Source organism: Castor canadensis, chromosome 5 (genome assembly GCF_047511655.1).
Source record: "Castor canadensis chromosome 5, mCasCan1.hap1v2, whole genome shotgun sequence".
In the NCBI taxonomy this organism is placed as follows: domain Eukaryota; kingdom Metazoa; phylum Chordata; class Mammalia; order Rodentia; family Castoridae; genus Castor; species Castor canadensis.
The window spans coordinates 47438253-47448985 of record NC_133390.1 but is presented as its reverse complement, the minus strand read 5'-3'; the positions used below and the strand labels follow the sequence as shown (position 1 = coordinate 47448985).

Sequence of the window (10733 nt, the reverse complement as noted above, 5' to 3'; positions counted from 1 at the left end):
GTGAGGTCACCTATTTTCTTAATGTCCCCTAGTAAAGCCCTTGACTAAAGGAGGGGGATGCCAGAAAAGCATTTCAAAAGAGGAGAGACCCATCTGTTTGGTGAGGCTTGACCTAATCCTGACCAAGGCTATGGGAAATAATTGATCCCATAGTAGGTGAGCCTACTGGAATAGTTTTTTTTAATTTTAATTTTTAGAGTCCTGTTTATACATTTTATTTTTCTGGAACTCTGGGGGTGGTAAGCCATTTGTAGCTTTTAAGCTATTTTTAATCCACCTCAGTCAAAAAAGCCAGCCCATTGTTTGACCCAATAGACACAGGTATTCTGAATCAAGGGATGATTTTCTTTAACAGGCTCCTGGCCCCTTTTTAGGCTTTCTTTGTCTGAGTGGGGAAGGCTTTTATCCATCCTGAGAAGGTGTAGACAAACACCAGCAAAAATCGGGGATTATTTCTGGCACACAGACTACACCTTTCACATACTGTCTTACTTATACTGGAGAGCTCGATGACATTAAAATGGCAAGCTGAGGTGGTCCCAAGAGCTATTTGTCCTGAGTGAATTCCTTCACAGAACTGTTTGACAATGTGGGAGCCAGTGGCTCAGGCATGGCAATGCAGCCATCAGTAAACTTACACCACCTGTCTGGTAGAAATTTTCTCCTTAAGTCTTAAACTAAGCCTGTTTTTGTGAAGTACACCATGAATCCAATTCAGATAAGGGACATGGAAACAAGGCAGCTGCCAGTGAGGCTGAGCTTTGTCCTCCTCTGAGGTCTGCTGTCTTGGCTTTCTGATCAGCCTTTCAATTTCCCTGAACAGCTGTGGTCTCCCCCTTTCTGGTGCCCTCAGCAGTGCATGACTGCTACTCACTTAGGGGCCTATACAGCATTTAGTAATTTTAGAATTTTTATCCATACTTAACACTTTTTTTTCCTTAGTTAAAAGTCCCTACAGGCAGTGGTTGTGTTTTTTAATGACAGCGTCCAGAGTCACTATTGCATATCTGTCAAAATGTGTGTCTTTTCAGACAAAGCTGTTGTCATCTGTGAAATACTCAATGTCTGGATGACTAATAGGGTGGTTGGTCAAGACTGGCTGGCTGGAGAACACCTCATCCATAATCTCTAAACAGTCATGCTCTGGTGGGCCTGAATTAACCCAAAACAGGGTTGCTGGGTTTAGAGTTTTAACAACCTCTAGCTGGAGACATGGGTTTTTATATAACATCCTTTGATAGTCTACCATTTTGGAATTTGTTGACCAATAATATCCCTTATATTCCATGAGAGTCAAAACAGAGTGGGGAACTCAGACTGTGAGTTTTTGTCTCAAAGTACGTTTGTCTGATTCAGCTACCAAAATGGCAGTAGCTGTCAGGGCACACAGGCAGGGTGGCCAGCCTGGGGAAACTGCATCAAGTTGCTTTGATAAATAGGCCAATTGGGCAGTGCCAGGAACCTAGTAGCTGGGTCAAGACTCCTATAGCTCCCAGTCTTTCATGTACACATAGGAAGAAGGACTTTATTATACTAGCAGGCCCAGAGCAGGGGTGTTTGTGAGTGCCCTCTTAATTTTTTCATAGGCCTCTTTTTCTGTTTTTCTCCCCATATCATGGGTCCTGATTTCCCCACTTTGTGGCTTCATAAAAGGGGTTTTGCCAAGAAAGAATAATTGGGGATCCAGATTTGGCAGAAACCTACAGCTCCTAATGAAATTCTCTAATTTGTAGTGGTACAAAAGGGGGGCAGGGACTCCTTGGAGTCCCACATCAATATGTTTTATTTAGTTATTTTTTTTTTGCATTTTTCCCTTGGAAGCTGCTGCCACGCTGGCTACAATAACTTTACATGCTTTCTCTAGGTGGGGCTTTAGCCATGTCAGCTGACTGAGGACTGCATCCTGCCAGCAGTCAATATAAGAACCATCTGGGTATTTCAGGCTCCCCAGCAACCACTTTAAAAACTTTATTGACTATGACTTCATCTGATGACCTCTTTGAGGGCCATCCTACACTGAAAGCAAGCCAGTTTATTTCACAGAAGGTCCTAAGATTGTCAGGGGTCAGTTTGATCCCATAATCTCCATTAAATCCCCTCTCAAAGTTGTGGGGTAGTGTTCTTAATCTGACCTCCTCCCATTCTTCCCATTTGCCAGACATCTGGACAGAGACAAAGACAGAAGGGATGGGAGCTGTGGAGAGGTGGTTAAGGGGTCCTCCTCTCTGGCACACAGGGGAAAATAAATGCCATCACTTGCTTTGTCCATCTCTGGCTGCTCCCCTTGTGGAGATTTAGGCATCTCTTGGCCATAGTAAATCCATGTGAGTTCCAGACCAGAGGCCATTAGGGCTCACCTTAGACCATATGAGTTCACCATGGACCCGTGGATTTGGACTCTACACTTGCTTCAGAACCAGACTATGTCTGAGGCTCACACGTTCACACACTCTAACACATCACAGTACTTCCACCCCATTCCCTGAACCTCACATGGTTTCCCCTGCAAAAAGGACATTATTTGGGTGCCTTTTGAGAGTTGATCAGACTCCTCTTCTGCCTCCTGAAACAGGGCTGAATTTGAACCTGGGTTCTTACCAGTCTGATGAGTGGGCCTCCCAGATTTATTCCCAAGCCTTTTCAGGTTCCTCTGTGCAACCAGAACTCGCTTCCTTGGCTCACTGGGAGAGAGGCTCCCTCCCCTGGATCAACACTGTCCAGTGGCACCTGGCAGGGACAGCCCTCCCAGTGGGCTGGGTACATTGAGCCTTTGACCAGGAGGTGAAAACACCACCATCTGAATCTCAGGGGAGCCCCCAGAATGTTTCAGGAGGGCTCAGACAGTGACTGAGAACTCATCAAAGCTTTCAGGAAGCAAGTTTACTAAGCAAGTCGGCAACAACTCAGTGGATTCATGTCCAAACACTGAGACCAAGAACAAAGGGGACTTTTCTTATATACCACTTAGAGCAGGTTAAAGAAATGGGGGAGCTACAACTTGTTCCATACATAATCACATGTTATTTCATTGGCTGTTTTAACCTCTGGAGTGAGGTAACCCTCTTCTAGTCTCCAGGTAACTTTCCCCAACTCCAGTTTTCCTTTGTTTTACTGTAGCACTCATTAATCTCTCTTCTACCTCCCTGCCTTCCTGCCATAATGCAAAACTAATAAGTTAATAAACTCTAGTATCCACTCATCTTGGGTAATAGAATCATTTATCATGCATAAAAAGGCATTTCAAAGTAAATGAAAATATGATTAATCATATCCTCAATGAATAGGAAAAAAACAAGAAATGACAACCAAGCATTCCATTTAATAAAAATTCTTCATGGACAAGTAGAGAATTTATTTAACATGACACATTAACCTGAATTTATTATATCGAACAAAGAATTTCCATATATCTACAATCATGTTTTATGAAAAATTCATATGCCAGAAAATAGGTAGACAAAGTGAAATATAAGGAATAGAACTTAATCGATTTAGAAAAGGAAGTGGAAAATAAGAAGACCAGGAGTGGTGACTAGTGCCTGTAATCCCCATAGGACCACGGTACCAGGTCAGGGAAGGCCAATGATAGCAAGATAAAATCTCAACAAACAAACAGGGCATGATAGTGGTAAATGACTGTAATCCCTGCTATGTGGCAGGCATATGTAGAAGGATTGTGGCAAAAAGTGAGACCCCCCCCATCTGAAAATGACTTACAACAAAGAGGGCTTGTGCTTGCCTAGAAAGTACAAGGCCCTGAGTTTAAACCTGACTACTGAAAAAAAAAAAAAAAGAAAGAAATTGGAGCACAGAACGTGAGTTATCACATTCAAAATTAAAACTAATTTTAGTGTTCTTAATTTAGTAGTAAGACTTACCACTATCTGCATAAGTGTCATTGAAGACAAAATAAAATGCATAAGATAATGAAACAAAGCAAGGGGTAAAAATGATTATATGATGGGTATGGAAAATTTGAGTGTGATTCAATGCACATAAATTGTAATCCTTAAGAATAACAAAGGAGACATATTTAAAATTCCAATCTGTAAATACTTAAGGAACAACAGATTACATCAATGTTCATATTGAAAGCTGCTTGTAATAATTAATTCAGAAAAGTGAACTTCAGGGTGTGTTCTAATGAAATTATATGTTGCAGAAAAATTACCTACAATTCATGTAGAAAGTCAACCTCACTTGAATTTGGATAGGCACCTGGCTTCTCAACAGCAACATATAAAGTATTATTTTCAATAAACTCAAGGGAAAAAACATGAGCGAAAGATTTTTTTCCTGGCTATTATAAATACATGGAGAACTGAAGTTACCATTAGTACAATACTGTAATAATGGGTGTAGACAAGATACGCAGGTGTGCAAAACTTTAAGGAGAAACAAATTATTAATTTAGCATCATCATGTATCTTGTAAATTATTTTTAATTATTGGTGTGATGTTGAAATATTAAAAAATTCTTTGATAATCTTTGTTCCATGAGATAGAACAGCACAAGTTTCCTTTCTTCTTATGCTACCTTGCCTTACTGTCTTGTTTTTTTTACACTAATGAATGGCACTTGGAAAGGGAAAAGTTGTTAATTTTACAGTAGTGAAATTAGCATACTCTACCTTAAGGAAGTGACTAAGGTTATCTTTTGTAATATGTCATGTTCATATCAAGTTCCCCCTGTTATGATTTAATGAGAAGAGCACCTCAATTCTATGATGCCCCTCCCCAAATTCCCTATGAAAAGTCTAATCATGAGCATATGTTAGACCGAAACTGAAAACAGTATGCAAAATATCTGGACAGACCTCTTCTGAGTGTCAAGGTTGTGAATGAAAAAGAGAGGCGATGAACCTATAAGACCGGAGGAATCTAAGGAGAGTTGCCAACTAAGTGTAAATTTGCATTCTGAATTAGGTCATGGAACAGTGATAAGACATCTGAAATACAAAGTAAAGTATATAGCCAATAGTATTCCATCAATGTTACCATCTTAATTTGATAATTGCTATGATTATATAACATATTCACATTAGTGGAACATGAGAAAACTGTACATAGTACTTGGTACTATTTTTATAACTCTTCTGTAAACCTGATGTCATTAATAATAATGAAGCTATTGAAAAACAAAGAAATAGAACAGACTGGAGAGGGATAAAGTAGAGTATGACACTTGATTTTCACATTAGTGCTAGTAGTAGTCAAATAATTTTATTGTAGGAAGACAAACCAAAAGTAACACAATGAATGGAGATAAAGAAGACTGAATGTGTAATTGATGTATTACATAAAGGGAAAACCAAAAAAAAGGCATGAACATCCAAAATTCCAGATTTAAAAAACAGTGAATGAAAAGAGTGTATTAAATAAGAAATTGTAAATATTGCATAATACAGAAAGTTGATAAATTTTAAGTGAAATAATGCCTGTGGTTGAAATCAACCACATCACTCATAGAAGTAATGTGAATGCCATTAACTTACCTATTAAAGGATATTCAGGTTTATTCAAATAAGAACATTTATCTCTATAGTTGATACAGGATATATAGCCAAAATTGTGATTGAAGATGGTTACAGATTAAGGGATCAGTAGATATGTATTAGTTAAGATGCTGGCAAGAATATCAATACCCATTCATAAGAATCCAGCTCAGTATAAAATATAGTACTATATGGCTATACATAATAAAGAATAAAGGCCAAATATTATTCTATACTGATTTGAAAATATTTGAAGATATATTATAACATTTAAAAAAACAAAGCATATGACCATTTGAGTGAGAAAGAAGAGGAAATGAGAATGTGTATATTTTATGCATTTTGCAGTTATGTTTTTAATACAAACAGAATATACGGAGTAGTAACTACAGAAAACTGTTACTCAAAGGGCCTCTTTGGGAAAATGTCTACTTCTAATTCCGAAGCAGGAAACATTAAAACATTAAGATAGATTTCATGCTTCAGAATAGGAAATGTGTGAGAAAAGTACAGGGATTTTATCAGAAAGAGTCAGAAACAAATGATGTTCTTGAGTTCAACTAGTCAAATAATAATAATTACATCTTACTTAAGCTGAGAAAATAGGTTACAATTTATGAATTTATGAGGATAATTTAAAATGTTAATGATATTCGTAGAATATGAATAAAACAACATATTCTGAGTATTGGGAATTAGATTTATATTGTTGACTTTTTAGATGAGTTGTATTTATTTTGCATTGTCAAACTTTTCATAATTAAGAAAGTAAGGGCTTAAATATTTCAAGAGAAGGAAGGAAAGAAGAAAGAAAAGAAGGGAGGTGAGGGAAGAAAGAGGGACAGAGGGTGGGAGGGAGGAAAGCAAAAGGAAGTGAAGGGATAAAAAGAAGGGAAGGAAAGAAAAAAGAAAACATGGAAAGAAAAAATGTGCCAATCAGGAAGGAAGACAGAATCCAACACTATCTTGAAAAATAACAAAAACCAATGTATTCTGATTTAATAAAGCATAGTATAAAGAAAAGTTCCCAACACTATTAAGAGGTAAAATGAATGGGAACAAGAGAAAACATACAATTTCTTAACAATAACTCAACTTGGTAGACTATAAAGGAAGGATGTCTTTGAAGAGTTCACTAAATGAATTAGTGCTTCTTTCTGTATCAACCATGTCACCTGTGGTTTTAGTACTCAAGGAGTGGCTAATATATTTAGAATTCATTGAATATTTCCTTCAAAGTGTTTTCAGTACAATTATGTTAGTTAATATCTTATGAATACCTTGGTTTTACATTTGAGTTATTAATAAATTTGTATTTTCTGTTTTAATTTCAAAAATAGTATATCTTCTATATAACAATATTTAAAAGCCCCTAAAATTCTTAAATATGTTAAGTATGTTCAAGAGTATAAACAAATAGGAGACAAAGTTTGAAAAGATCTGAATTAGATGGATGCACTTATTAAGTAATTAATAATTAGGTTTGTTTAGGATTCTAGGAAGAAGTTAGGACTTCATTTTATTACCTCAAAATTATAATTTACAATTTGTTTTTCTTTCTAATGTCATTTATGTGTGTGTATGTCTCTCCTTTCTTTGATTGTCTCAATTTCCACTCTCATCAGAGAATATATAAATTATTGAAGTTTGTCTTACTCCAGGCTCTTCCCAATCAATCAAATTTCAGATTAGTTTTCTGAAACACACAATAATATTTTATTGTGCTGCCAGGAGGATTCAATCTCTGATGGCCTCTAAGCAAATTCCAATTCCTGGGGCTGGCACTGATAATTCTTATTAAAGTTTCCACCCACTCCTCCCACCCTCATCAAGACCCATCTCCAACACCTTGTTACATTGTCGTTGGTTCTGCTCTATTGTGCACCCCCACTTCCCACTCCAGTGACATGTCATTTCCATAATCATTTACTCTGATCATGCTCCTTTCTGTTTTCCTGTAGCTACCAAAAATTTTTCCATCTGTAAGGAGCAGTTTACTTCCAATATTGCATAATAGGTAAATACAAGAGACATTATTACTTCTGTTTTCTGAATTCCCAAGCTTATAGAGAAAAGACAATATCGATTTATACCCTAACTTCATTGCTTCATTGGTGTTTCTGTGATGACCTTGACAAGTTGTTCAATATTTCAACATATGAGGTTGTAGTCAAGATCTTAATAAGAAAAGAAAGTGCCTTTTTATGTCGTAGGATATATATAGAGAGAGAGCTTAGTGCCTAACAGAAAATACATCTTCAGTAAATTATTTGTCTTTCACATTTGTAAATTTGTAAATAGTGAATTTGTAATTTTCACTTTTGTAAATCTATTTTTTGAATAAATATTTTTGTTTAGATGTTTAGGATTTTCAGTATTTTATAGGTTTCATTTATACTTGAAAATCTCCATCTGTTTTAATGCTGTGAACATATCAATACTTTTCACTGGATCATTGCAGGTTTTTGGTGCTTCTAATGACCAACAAAACAAGTAATGACAGAGGAAGCTATATTTGATAAAATTGATAAATTCGGTACTTACATTATCATATTTTGTGACCAAATAATCAAACATGACAAAATTAAAATTCATAGTGTATATCATTATGAAAAGAATTGTTTTATCTACAGATTGATGAATCACTAATACAGATATATTATTTCCTAGAAATTGAGACTAAAATGACTAACAGTGAATATGAAACATTCTTGATTAGAGAATAAATATTATGAACGAATACATAAGTGAACATAATCTCTTGAAAGAACTAAGGTCAAGTTGAAAATCAAATTCAAACATGTAGTTTATCTCCCACCAATGGCATTGCTTCACACAGGATTGGTAATTGAGAACTTGGAATATGTCTGAGATTTTAAAAGGATGTTTTGGGATGAAGAAATCTGCCTAGAATACTAAATGAAGGCTACGTTTATATAAACAATGAATTTATGTATTACTTTTATTTCTAGCATTTTGGGTTTGTCAACATTCTTCCTAAATACACTCTGACAGTCATGTATAATTAAGCTCACTACTAATGGATCCCAGTATATTACATTTTGAGGAACTTTTAGCAGAATCTCTTCTTTCCAAATGAATTTGACTCAAATACCATCATGTCTTAATAATAAGTATTTTGTTTAGATGGTGATATTTTCTATTTTCTTATTGCCTCTAGATTTAGCTAGTGATATCAGGTTGAAATAATTTTTCAAAGAGAGATGATAATTATGTTAGAAAGTTACAAAATTTCCCTTCATGATTTTTTTCATAACATTTATGACTTCCTTATTTCTTAGACTATAAATAAAAGGGTTTAATAAAGGTATTACCAGAGTATAAAAAATAGCAATTGATGTATCTTCATTCTCTTCATTAACTGAACATGGTTGAAGATACATAAATAGAAGAGAACCATAGAATATTGACACAGAAAGAAAGTGGGACGCACATGTAGACAAGGCTTTGCCTCTTCCCTCTTTGGATTTCATTGTGAATATAGTGAAAAGGATATAAAAATATGATATTAGGGCTGCAGTTATAGTAAAGATTTGAATTGAACCTGCCAGGATAAATATAAATAATTCATTGATATAAGGGTCAATGCAAGATAGTCTGTATAGTGGAAGGACATTACAAAAAAAGTGATTGATTTGATGAGACCCACAGAAAGTTAACCTAAATAATACCCCTACTTCAATCAGGGGATGTAGATTTCCAATGATGTAGGCTCCTGTGGTCATCTGAATGCAGAGTTTCTTGGACATCCTGGTGTGGTACTGCAGTGGGATGCATATGGCCACATAGTGGTCATAGGCCATTGCTGCCAGAAGAAAGCAGTCTTGCAGTATCAGCAAAACAGAAAAAATAAAACTGTGCCATGCATTCATAGAGGGAAATCCTCTTTTCTTCAGAAAAGAAGTTCTCTAACATCTTGGGAGTGATGGCACAGGAACAGCAGGCATCCATCAAAGCCAGGTTTCCCAGAAAGATGTACATTGATGTGTGAAGACGACGTTCCGTGGAAATCAAGGCTACCAAACCAAGATTCCCCACCATGGTGATCAGATAGACAGAAGAGAAGACAACAAAAAGCAGAGCTTTCAGGTCTGGATGATCTGTAAATCCTGTGAGGATGAATTCAGTTGTCATGGAGTAGTTGTCCTCAGTCATCATTTCTAAGTCAGTTGAGATAGGAATTATAAAGACATATGATTCTTATTGAAAGAATAAGAACAATATTCCATATTGTTTTATGCTACTGGAGATTGAACTCAGGACCATACACTGATTGGCAGGCATGCTACCATCACTTGAGCCTTGCTCCAAGTCCTTTTTGGCTTTAGTTATTTTTGAGATAAGGTCACACATTTATTCCCAGGCCATTCTAAACCATTATTCTCCTATTTATGTTTCTTGCATAGCTAGGATGATAGGTACATGCCACCACACTCAGACATTGTTTGAGATAGGATCTAACTTTTTGCCTGGGGTTAGCCTCCAACTATGATCCTCCTGATCTTTGCTCCCCCCTAAAGTAGTTAGGATTACAGTAATGAATCACTGAGTCCTGCCCATTCTTTTTCTTTTTATAAAACTGATAGAGGAGTTTCTTCTTCAAGCAGCTCCAATGTCTGTGGAATACAGCTCCTTATTACTTCTTGGAGACATTTGTTTTTTTAAATTATCAGGACCTGTGACCCCCAGCCCTCAAAATTCACAAGAATTTTTTTGATAATTTCAGGGAGCATGACTAATGTGGAAGAAGTGTAGCTATATATACTTATACTAGGACACCATAAAGATTTATAATACATTTGGTTCAATATTTCAACATCAGTATTTTAAAAATTCCTAAAACAAATTTAAAATCAATTTACAAGTTAATGTGTATTTGTCATATTTTTCTAGTGGAGGGAATATTTTTTAAGTGGCTTATAAAATCTATGCTAAATTTATATCTTTGAGATTGCAGAAACATAACTTAGAGCTCATGAGAGGGCTATTCATCTTTTATGAAAGTTACTTTGGAAAGGTAAAGAAATAAATATCCAATGATTATTACATTTCTCATTACTTTTCCCTACATCACACACATTTTCATAAACACTGACTCAGTACAAAACACTATCCCTGCTCATTTTCCCCTAAATATCTAAATCCTTCCTCTCTTTTGTATGCCATAGTTCATGCAACTAAAATAGTCCCTGAATCTCATTTTCTGAATTGTGGCAC

The 10733-nt window shown here is 35.9% G+C and overlaps 1 pseudogene; it reads right to left on the bottom strand.

Annotated features, from left to right (window-relative positions):
- Positions 1–8731: 8731 nt before the first annotated feature.
- Positions 8732–9671, bottom strand: LOC109680363 (olfactory receptor 5K3-like; annotated as a pseudogene).
- Between the last annotated feature and the right edge of the window lie 1062 nt (positions 9672–10733).